The sequence below is a fragment of the Zeus faber genome (genome assembly GCF_960531495.2).
Source record: "Zeus faber genome assembly, chromosome: 9".
NCBI classification, from domain to species: Eukaryota; Metazoa; Chordata; class Actinopteri; order Zeiformes; family Zeidae; genus Zeus; species Zeus faber.
In genome coordinates, this window is record NC_137197.1 from 14,859,448 (window position 1) to 14,869,447 (window position 10,000).

General features: G+C 43.1%; 1 protein-coding gene across 5 annotated transcripts in view; it reads left to right on the plus strand.

The window, feature by feature from the left end:
* The window catches only part of aipl1 (aryl hydrocarbon receptor interacting protein-like 1), a 41,442-nt gene that overhangs the window by 21,330 nt on the left and 10,112 nt on the right, over positions 1-10,000 (plus strand). Inside the window, exon 1 of one of the 5 annotated variants that reach the window (XM_080006527.1) lies at positions 9,679-9,772. The exons of the other annotated variants lie outside the window; for them this stretch is intronic. The gene's annotated coding sequence lies outside the window, so the exon portion shown is untranslated. Of the gene's footprint in view, positions 1-9,678; positions 9,773-10,000 lie in introns of those variants that run through there. 5 annotated transcript variants of the gene reach the window in all.

The window sequence follows — 10,000 nt, forward strand, 5'->3', positions numbered from 1 at the left end:
TCAACTTAAATGAATAACTGTGGCAGAATGAAATGATTAATATAAGAATTCCAATCACCACCGAGGGCCGTGCGATTTGTTTTTTTTCGCCCGGGAAGTCCTCCCTCGCTCGGCCTGCGTCACTCCGTCCGCCTCAAATAGTTTAAAAGGTAAAAGCTTCAAATGGAATTGGATGTTAATCGCAGCAGTTTTGTCGATACAGATTTCCATCTCTTCTTTCCCGCTGATGCTGAGCGCAGGTGAAGGGCATTGAGGTCGCCCCCACCCCCCCCCTCCTCTTTTTAATCCTCTGACCTGCTCCAGACACCAGATTACACCAGCTTGTCGGGGGGGAAACGCTCCGTTCGATTTCTTTCCGTTTCTCTCTCTTGGCCCCATTTCAATCACACACCCAATATCCCAATACCCACCCCCACCCCATCAGATCCCCTCCGGCCAGGCGGTAAAGGTCAATATGCCGCTGTGATCACGGCTTGATCACATCATCGCGCTGAACACAAGTGGGCCTTTTCAAATTGTTGAAAGGGAAATGAATGCAGCACGATGTATTTAGATTTCAATGGATTTGAACAAACTGTTTGAGAACTGTTATATTAGATAGACAGACAGACAGACAGACAGACGGACAGACAGACAGACAGACAGGTCGGCAGACAGACAGACAGACAGACAGACAGACAGACAGACAGACAGACAGACAGATAGATAGATAGATAGATAGATAGATAGATAGATAGATAGATAGATAGATAGATAGATAGATAGACAGACAGACAGACAGACAGACAGATAGATAGATAGATAGATAGATAGATAGATAGATAGATAGATAGATAGATAGATAGATAGATAGATAGATAGATAGATAGATAGATAGATAGATAGATAGATAGATAGATAGATAGATAGATAGATAGAGCAGGACATATCAAAACATAGGCAATGCGAATAAAGTAAAGTACAAATAATAATAATAATAATAATAATGAAATACACTCGATGAAAAAAATTGAAAGAATCGGCAATTGACCGAAAAAATACAGAAATGAAATAGAAATGGAAAGCCATATTGAACTTGAGGTTGTGTTGTTACACCGTAGATCGGCACGGCTGTAGCCTGGTCGTCCTCAGGTGGGGAGATGAATAATCTGCAGAGCCTCACGGGTTTGGTCTCACTGGAGCTCACCTGAAGTGTCCCTTGGCTGATACCAGCGAGGGCCCTCACCCTACAGGTGTCATTGACGGCCACCGGTGACCAGGGCGTCGCCTCCTGAGAATAAACATTGGGATTAGGTTTATTGGGTCAATTAACTCCCAGCAGGGGCACAGGTGGCTTTACAGCCTGTCTCTCATCAAAACAATACGGGCAATTACTGCTGACACCAAGCGCAAATTTGAATCCTACGTGCCAAGACAACGGCGGTAATGAGACGATCATGCATTCGTTCTGAGTATCATTAAAGTTTGTCATGTCATGGTTGATTTATTTTCATTTTTATTTATTTATATACCTTTATTAGTCCCACAACAGGGAAATTTGCAATTTCTCTGCATTTTTCTCTGCATTTTCATCCTAGTATCTGACGTATCTAGGAGCAGTGGGCTGCCATGTAGAGGCGCCCGGGGAGCAGTTAGGGCAGGGGTCAGGAACCTATGGCTCCCGAGCCGATTATGGCTCTTTCTATGACGGTATATGGCTCGCTGACAATTTTGAGCTAAAATCTTTCATCACAATTAACAAGTAATAATTATTCCGTGTCATTTTTAAAGTAAAACAGGTAAGAGAAATTAGAGAAGAGAAGGTAAGAAGGTAAGAGAAATCACAATTTTGAAAATAAAATTCAAAATATAAATGTGGCGGACAAAGGGGCGTAGTCAAGCACTGGCTGTGGACCACAGAAAAACTCCGGGGGGCCTTTTACTCGGCGCCCTGCCCCCCCCCCGGGTCTCTGCTCAGGCGTCACTTGTGGTAGTGAGGGTTTAGGGAGGAGATGGAGTCTTTCTGGCCATGGTGCGCCGCCATGGCGAGAGTTTTATTGTTCATTTCAATATGCGGCACACAGGCCACAATTATATATATCACTGAGGATTATTATGATAATTGTGGATAATAATGATCCTCTTGGGCGCAGGAGGAACGGCGTTCCACTGCTGGGCTGCTTATGAGCCTGTGCGCCGATCCCCTCTGTAGGACAAACAAACATTAAGAAAACTCCCTGCCTCCAGTCGGACCAATCAGCCGAACACAAGAGTAGAGAAATGGAAAAAAACTTCAATATGTATGTGACAAATAATCTCTTGAACTTGAACTTGAACTTGAACCTGAAGACCAGCTGGTTCTTAAAACTTGGAACGAGCTTCCCGTCACATACCACACAAGGCAGCGTGTGAGTATTGATGTATTGACCGTGTTTGGCTCTACAATCGCATGTGAGCAGTCTTTCTGGCATCTGAGAAACATTAAGAGCAACCTACGCTCACGTTGAACTGATGGAAGCCTCAACGCAGCATGAAGCTGAACCTCACTACGTAGGAACCAGACTACAAGGCCATCAGCAAAACCATGCAGCACCACAAATCGTATTAATGGTAAAAAGTATTTCATTTATTATTGGTTAGCTCGAGATAACAACAATATTATTAAGAAGAATAAAGAGAAATGTATTATATATAGCACTTGTTTAAGTACTCAGAGCTGTGTTACACGTTAAAAATGTATGCCTTACTTAAAAAATGCACGCATTTAAGTTGCATTCAATTTTATTAAATATTATATGGCTCACAAGGAAATACATTTAGAAATATTTGGCTTTTATGGCTCTCCCAGCCAAAAAGGTTCCCGACCCCTGAGTTAGGGGGTTAACTTGCTCAAGGACACATCAGCACCCTACCAGGAGGAGCTGGGTATCGAACCGGCAACCTTTCGCATACTAAAAGACCTGCTCTACCTCGTGAGCCACTCCCCCCAGTCTAAGTAGTGTAAGTAGTGTAAGTGAAGGCCTTCTGCTTTTTCCAGACGATAAGTACGTTGCGTTCCATTACATCACGCCTCGCGGGGCCCGCTCTGACAGGACGAGCACATATTTATACTTTGGTTTTATATTACCAGAGACGGCTGCCGAGCGTATCCCCTTCGCTGAAGCATGCAGCTATACTGGTCTTCTCTATATGCTTACGTCTATATGCTGGTCTACATGCATGATGGTGTGTTTGGCTTGCGTGCGCATGTGTGTGTGTGTGTGTGTGTGTGTGTGTGTGTATGTGTGTGTGTGTGGGGGGGGGGGGGGGGGGGGGGGGGGTGTGTCCGAATCCCGAAAGGTAGCTGTGAGTTAAACGAGCCCCAGTGTGCACGGAGACATGAAAAAAAAAACTGCTCGGTCTGCCGTTCCAGAATGTTCCCCAGCTGTGGCTTGTGGAAGAGCCTCCAGGCCTGTGTGCGGCAGGGTATATATACGGCAATATACCGAATATATTTTACCCTGTAACTTAAATAAGCACGGCGACAAAGTAGACAGGAGGACACTGAGAATTCCCCGTCGTACCCTTTACCCAAATGTGTGTTTTAACGACAACGTGTTATTATGTGCGTGTGCATGGGCGGTTAAAACATATATTGCGGCAGGTATTTATAGTATGTGTTTGTGCAAAGTTTGCAATTGCCCTTTGTCCCTGCTGCTATGTGCTGTGGTATGTAGCTAAAGGTCGAGGCCAGGCGGCAAGGGGGACGGCGGGGGCTCCGCCAGGGGGAAGCTGCGGCGGGGAAGAGCCCTCAAACCAGGAGCCAGAGGGCAGATCGAGTGGAGATGAAACGGAGAGTGAAGCTGAGCTCAGTCTCAGGATACGACAGCAAGAACACTCAACTCGGTGTCACCGAATAAGACCGAGGCGGACAAAGGGCAGTTGAACAATAAAGTGTGCTTAATCGAGAGTCAGGGTAAAGTGTAACGCTGTAGAGATTATGCATTCGGGTCAAATGTAATTGTAGAGTCACAGCTTATCATTCCAGAACATTCCTGTCTTGTCATTACCAAAGCATGACTCTACATTTCCATGCAACCAGTTCTGCAGGAGCACTCCGTGTGCCCTGTTGTCCTCCTAGTGGCCACAGCGGGTACTGCAGCTGGTTTTGGAGGAGAGCGGTGACTCTGAGGCCTACTCCATCTCCGCTTTGACCCCCGTCTTCCGCAAAGCGCTCTTAGAACCTTAATTTTTATGTCTCTCCCCCCCCCCTTCCTCATGAAGAGATGTGTCATAATAATGCAAGGGAGTTCACTTGCTGGCATTGTCGTGGATGCCTATGAATTCACAACTAACATTTATTTATCCCAAACGCAGCGCTGTGCTTTGGAATAAATAGTTTCTAATAAAACGTATCTGAAGACGTGCCATGTTTCTCAATGCAAAAAAAAAAAGTCTCTTTTTGTGTCTCTATGATCTTTCTATATATCTGGGGTGGGTTTTTTTCACACTATCCAGCGCCGCAATGTTTTTGGCAGGAGTATAACTCCTCTAAATTAACTCGGGGAAAGAGGATGAGCAGTGCAGAGAATTGGGGTGACGTACAAGGTCTTGGCTTCAGACATAAAATGTATTTAATGCATCCTCCCCTTCACAGACTCGAGTCGTTTATAAGCTTTCGGCAAATTTGCCGCCGCTAAATCTGCCAGGGACCATGGGGAAATGAAAACTGGGGGTCAATACCTTACAAAATCGCGGTGTTGCCTTTGGTGCAGCAGCACCGTGTACCGAGTAGGACTTTGGTCGCCTGCGCACTGAAGTGAAGTTTTGATTTTTGATTTTCTTTTGTGACATTAGTGGCATCAGCGCCTGCAGATCTCCATCACTGCGATTCACCGGTGGTTTTGAGGATTTTGTATTCAAGATGTAGCAGAGCAGAGCAGCCGTTTGCAAGATGTGAACAACAAACTGTACATGTGTGTGTAGGAGATATGAGATAGGAGATGCTAGTTTGGCTTTTGTAATCAGATCACAAAACATGTTATTTCATATAATTTTCATAAACAGGCGATAGATAAATAGTCAGTGATCATTTAAAGTCATCAGAGTGCCTTTTAAAACATGACTGTATATACAGTATCCCCTAGTAGTACAGTAGTACGCTGTTGACAGTGTACTCACACTGTACTTACCAGAGTGGGATATAGTGTAAATGCCTATGCTTTACACCTGCCCCCAGAGCAGCAGCGACGCACCATGCCTCCAGGATAATATTCAAGGATAAAGTAATATAATATCTACGCCTACGCTTCTCTACTCCAGCCCAAAGAACAGCGTTACTCCACATATAGCAGTGACACACTGTTCTGAAGTGCACTTTTTTTTTTGGCAAGTGAACATAATATTTGGATTTATGCAGGAAAGAGATGAATTAGTTGTTGATATGGGGAGGGGATTTGGTCTTTTGAATGTTATATACTATTAGTTTACATATTAAATGTAAACTGTTGGAAACAGGGTCACGTAGGGTTACTTTCAGGGGCAGCCGCTGGCATAACACTCTATGTGGTTATTTAGGGCCACAACCTCTAGGGGGGCGACGCGATCAGTGCAGGGTGGTGGGGGACCACCAGTGTGACCTCTGTGTTACAGGGCCGGCCCAACGCACACGCAAACTATGCGTCCGCTGCGCATCCCCGCTCACCTTTTCTCCAAAGAAAACCAATAAAAACAGTGTGTTTTTATTTTAAATGTATATCTCTTCCTCCATTTCCTTTTTTGGTATATACATTTTTGATGACAAAAAAAGAAAAGAAAAAAACATACACAAGAAAGAGTACACCAGAGGTCAGAGACAAAAAGATATAAATACAATGTGCTTGCTTAGAAGATCATTGCATCACCAATACTTCTTGACAGGACTTCTCCATTCTACTTACAAGGTTCAGGTTTCTATTCATTGAGCTGGCTTTATATCTTCAACAGTCAAAACACTTCTTAAACCAAATGTCTCTCATTTATATAGCCTTTTAGAAGTGTCCATGGTCCATCTGAGCCATTATCTCTGTAAAGCCCCTGCAGGGCCGAGGCTGCACGTTCCATCATTATCGGTTCTATAAAGTCCTGAAGCCAGTAATGCAAACAACAACACTTTGATTTCCCTTTATTCCAATTCATAAGAGTGATCCTTTTCACAGAAAGGAATTGCAACGTTATCAGGCGTTGTGTTGCTGCACATTTCAATCCAGCCACTTTAAATCCCAGCAAACACACATTGTGGGCATCCCATATTTTGGACTCCTTCCCAAAATTGTCTTATTTCTGGTCAGTGCCATAACATACTGCATGTATTAAAGATCCTCTCTTTCAACAGCCATGGCGACATAGGTCTGACACATTTGGATTCATTTTATTCTGCTTCTGTGGAGTTATATATATATTCAGTATAAAATCTTCATCTGTATAAGTTTATAACTGACACATTTTGATAGGTCATTTGTATGTTTACTGAGATTAAACTGTCTCACTGATCTATTGGTAGGTGTTTTCCCAGATCACGCTGCCATTGTCGTTTAACGTTATCAACGCCACTGCAGGAGTAGATATATAAGTCTGTAAAGTTTGTATGATGTGCCTCTATTTATTACATCTCCTTCAATTTATTATCGGTATTTTATCTGAGACCAGTATAGTTCATTGAGATATGAGTTTCTGCAATATGGATTTCAGCTGTACTGCAGAATTATATTTAAACAATGTGTCACAATATTTAAAACAAAAATCATGAAGGTCAAAATTAGCTTTTAGCCCGATAAATCATATTATTGTCTCCTGCTTTACAATTTTGCCCCAATTTCTAACATTATGACTTTTCCACTCCTTACTAATAAGAGTTTTCCCTCCAGCAGTGACTAATGGGTTCACCCATAGTGGACAGGAAGGCAACACTAATTAATTGTTTGCACATTTCTTTTGGATTATATTTGCTATTTCACATGAGAAACCAATAATTGGGTTCTTAATGTTTGTATTGACCTTTGTCCTCCATTTCATAATTGAACGAAACAAGAGAAGGGCTTTTCGTCCACATGGCAACTGAACCCCCCCCCCCCCCCCCCCCCTCCCTCCACATTGTCTTTGGGATTAAATCTGTCCGTTCTACTGTCGTCATAATGACACAGAGAGGGAAACCTTTTTTTTTTTTATCACCAGGTGGGAGTGAGAGCCTTGGCTCAAATATTCAGCAACTTGTTCTGCAAAGTGTTCAGTCAGGTTTGACTGGATTTATACAAGGCACTTTGGGGGCATGAATATAGAGGCAAAGCAGCAATCCTTTCGACATTCTGCAATATGTCATTTCAAGCATGCATCTTTGTCATTTAGTGATATTACGATTGAATTATTATTATTATTATTGACAAAAATGGCAAAAAAATAAATAGAATCTTTATATCTTAGATCTCCATACAAGTATATTTTTGTAGCATAAGGGAGGGAGAGAATGAGATACAGTATGTGATCTCTGATCACATCACCAGATAATTATTTTAATGTTAAAATACTACTCAAATTACTCAAATGTTTTCTTTTCGGGGAATAGGCGAAGGAAAAGACCTCGAGACCGCATCTCCGGGGCTAGGATATCGCCTTGACATGGTAAAGGGCTATTTGGTAATAGACTAAATAATTGTTAACAAAGAGTAAAATAAGGTTCCTTTGATTCATTTCTTGCACTGCACTATATCCTTTATGCATTCTATGTATTCTATTTTTTTACTTTAGGCATTCTATGTATTCTATCATTCAAGCGTTCTATGTCTTTTTATAATGTGTTTCCTTGCACTTTGTCTTAATGCTTTTTATGTTCGTGTAAAGCACATTGAATTTCCTTGTTGTTGAAATGTGCTTCCAAATAACCTTTCCTTGCCTTGCCTATGATCACATTATTTAAGTGATAGAGACAGTATAGAAAAGCATTCTGAACCTTCTCAAATCCCCGTCGGGTTGAGTGGAAATGTTTCCGCATAAAAACCCAATGGGGCAACAAATGGAATCACTGCTTAATGTCTTATTTAATGTGTGTTATGGCTGCTTGTACAGCTCATAAGAAGTACATTAAAAGAAAGTGTCTGGAAAGTTTTGTACACACACAAACTCTACACAACTCTTTCTTCAGGAAATTGATTGAGTGAAGACTTAGATTGTTGTTTTTTTTCATTTATGCAAAAACTGTCATCAATGGGTTTAAAAATACTGAAAAAACATACATATATACTAAAAGAAAAGACATATTTTTTGAAGACATATTTTCCCGCTAAGCAAATTTGAAAACCCCTTCCAAGTCTTACATTCCACATCGACCACACCTGGAGAAGCAACACTCACAAAACATCACTCAAATTTTATAATATTACAGGTTCAGACTTATGGATGTAAAGGTCTTAGTAGTAGAAACCCAGAAACGCTTGCCCAGATTACTTTACACAGCATGGCTTACACTATTACAGCAATAATAAAATACCAATAAAAGTCTGCAGACTCGGTGGTTCATACATTTGCATGTATGTGTGTGTGTGTGTGTGTGTGTGTGTGTGTGTGTGTGTGCGTGCGTGTGTGCACGTACGCGTGCGGGCGCGCATGTGCGTGTGTGTGCGTGGGTGCACCATGTAAAATTCGACCAAGCACGGAATTCTCATAATTTCTTTGCAAAGTGAGAACAGATGAAACCCCTGGCATGATGCCTCCACTGGAGATGTTTGGCATTCTGTTCCACCATCCCCGCTGTGTGTGTGTGCGCACGCACGTGTGCGCGCGTGTGTGTGTGTATGTGTGTGTGTGTGTGTGTGTGTGTGTGTGTGTGTGTGTTTATGCAACTGTCAAAAAAAATCGATGTTATCCATATTTCCGATTGGCAGGCTTACTATCGTTCAACGTTCAAAGTCTGTGTTTCTCGTGGAGACATAAAAAGACAACATTTTTCTTACGAGTGTGAAAGGAACATGGTGGGTCTGTGTGCGTGCGTGCGTGCGTGCGTGCGTTGTTTTACTATACTTGTCAAGAATTCTAAACCAAATTTGTCGATTCTCAGTGCTCTTATTGGTGTTATTGGTGTTCTTTTTCAGTTTTTCTTCTGAGGGTCATATCTACATGTCACCCTGACAAGGGAAGTAATGAGTGCCCCCCCCCCTCTGCTCTCTCCAACACACACACACACACACACACACCCACACACACACGTACACACACACACATATACAACCCCCTCATTACTTTACCTTTGTGCGTGTGTACTGTGCGTCATGGAAGAAGCCCTTCCCCCGATGAGCTTTGCTGCATGAATGAATGGCCTTTCCGTGGTGAATGGCTCCGTCTGCCACTCTAGGAGCTCCATGGTCGCAGCACCCACAAATAGAGTCTGACATCCTTCCATCTGCGCAGGACGGCGCACTGTTCATTCACATGCGTTTGTTCACATGTTCAGTCATAATCTGCAATCAGACGCAGGCACACACACACACACACACACACACACACACACACACACACACACACACACACACACACACACACACACACACACACACACACACACACACACACACACACACACACACACACACACACACACACACACACACACACACACACACACACACACACACACACACACACACACACACACACACACACACAGAAAACAGTTGGAAAAAAATCAGAGCCGGGGCGTGGGCGTCGTGATGTCAGCAACATGACTCACTGTGACACAGAGGCCGGAGTTATAACACACGCCATTGTGATGCTACTCCTCCAACAGGTGATTTGCCTCCCCCCCCCCCCCCCTCCCGTCTCCCTCTGTCTCCACCCCCACCCTCCTCTTCCTCCTCTTCCCCCTCTCTTTCTCTCTTCCGAAAAAATCGAGACTTGAACGCGTGATGGTAGCACCAAAAGGCAGTGAATGAACCCCTCTCACCACAGTGTCCTGTGACAAGCTCATTGTTATGGTGATGGTCCTTGCCTTGCCTCTAGATTGGAAGAAATGTGT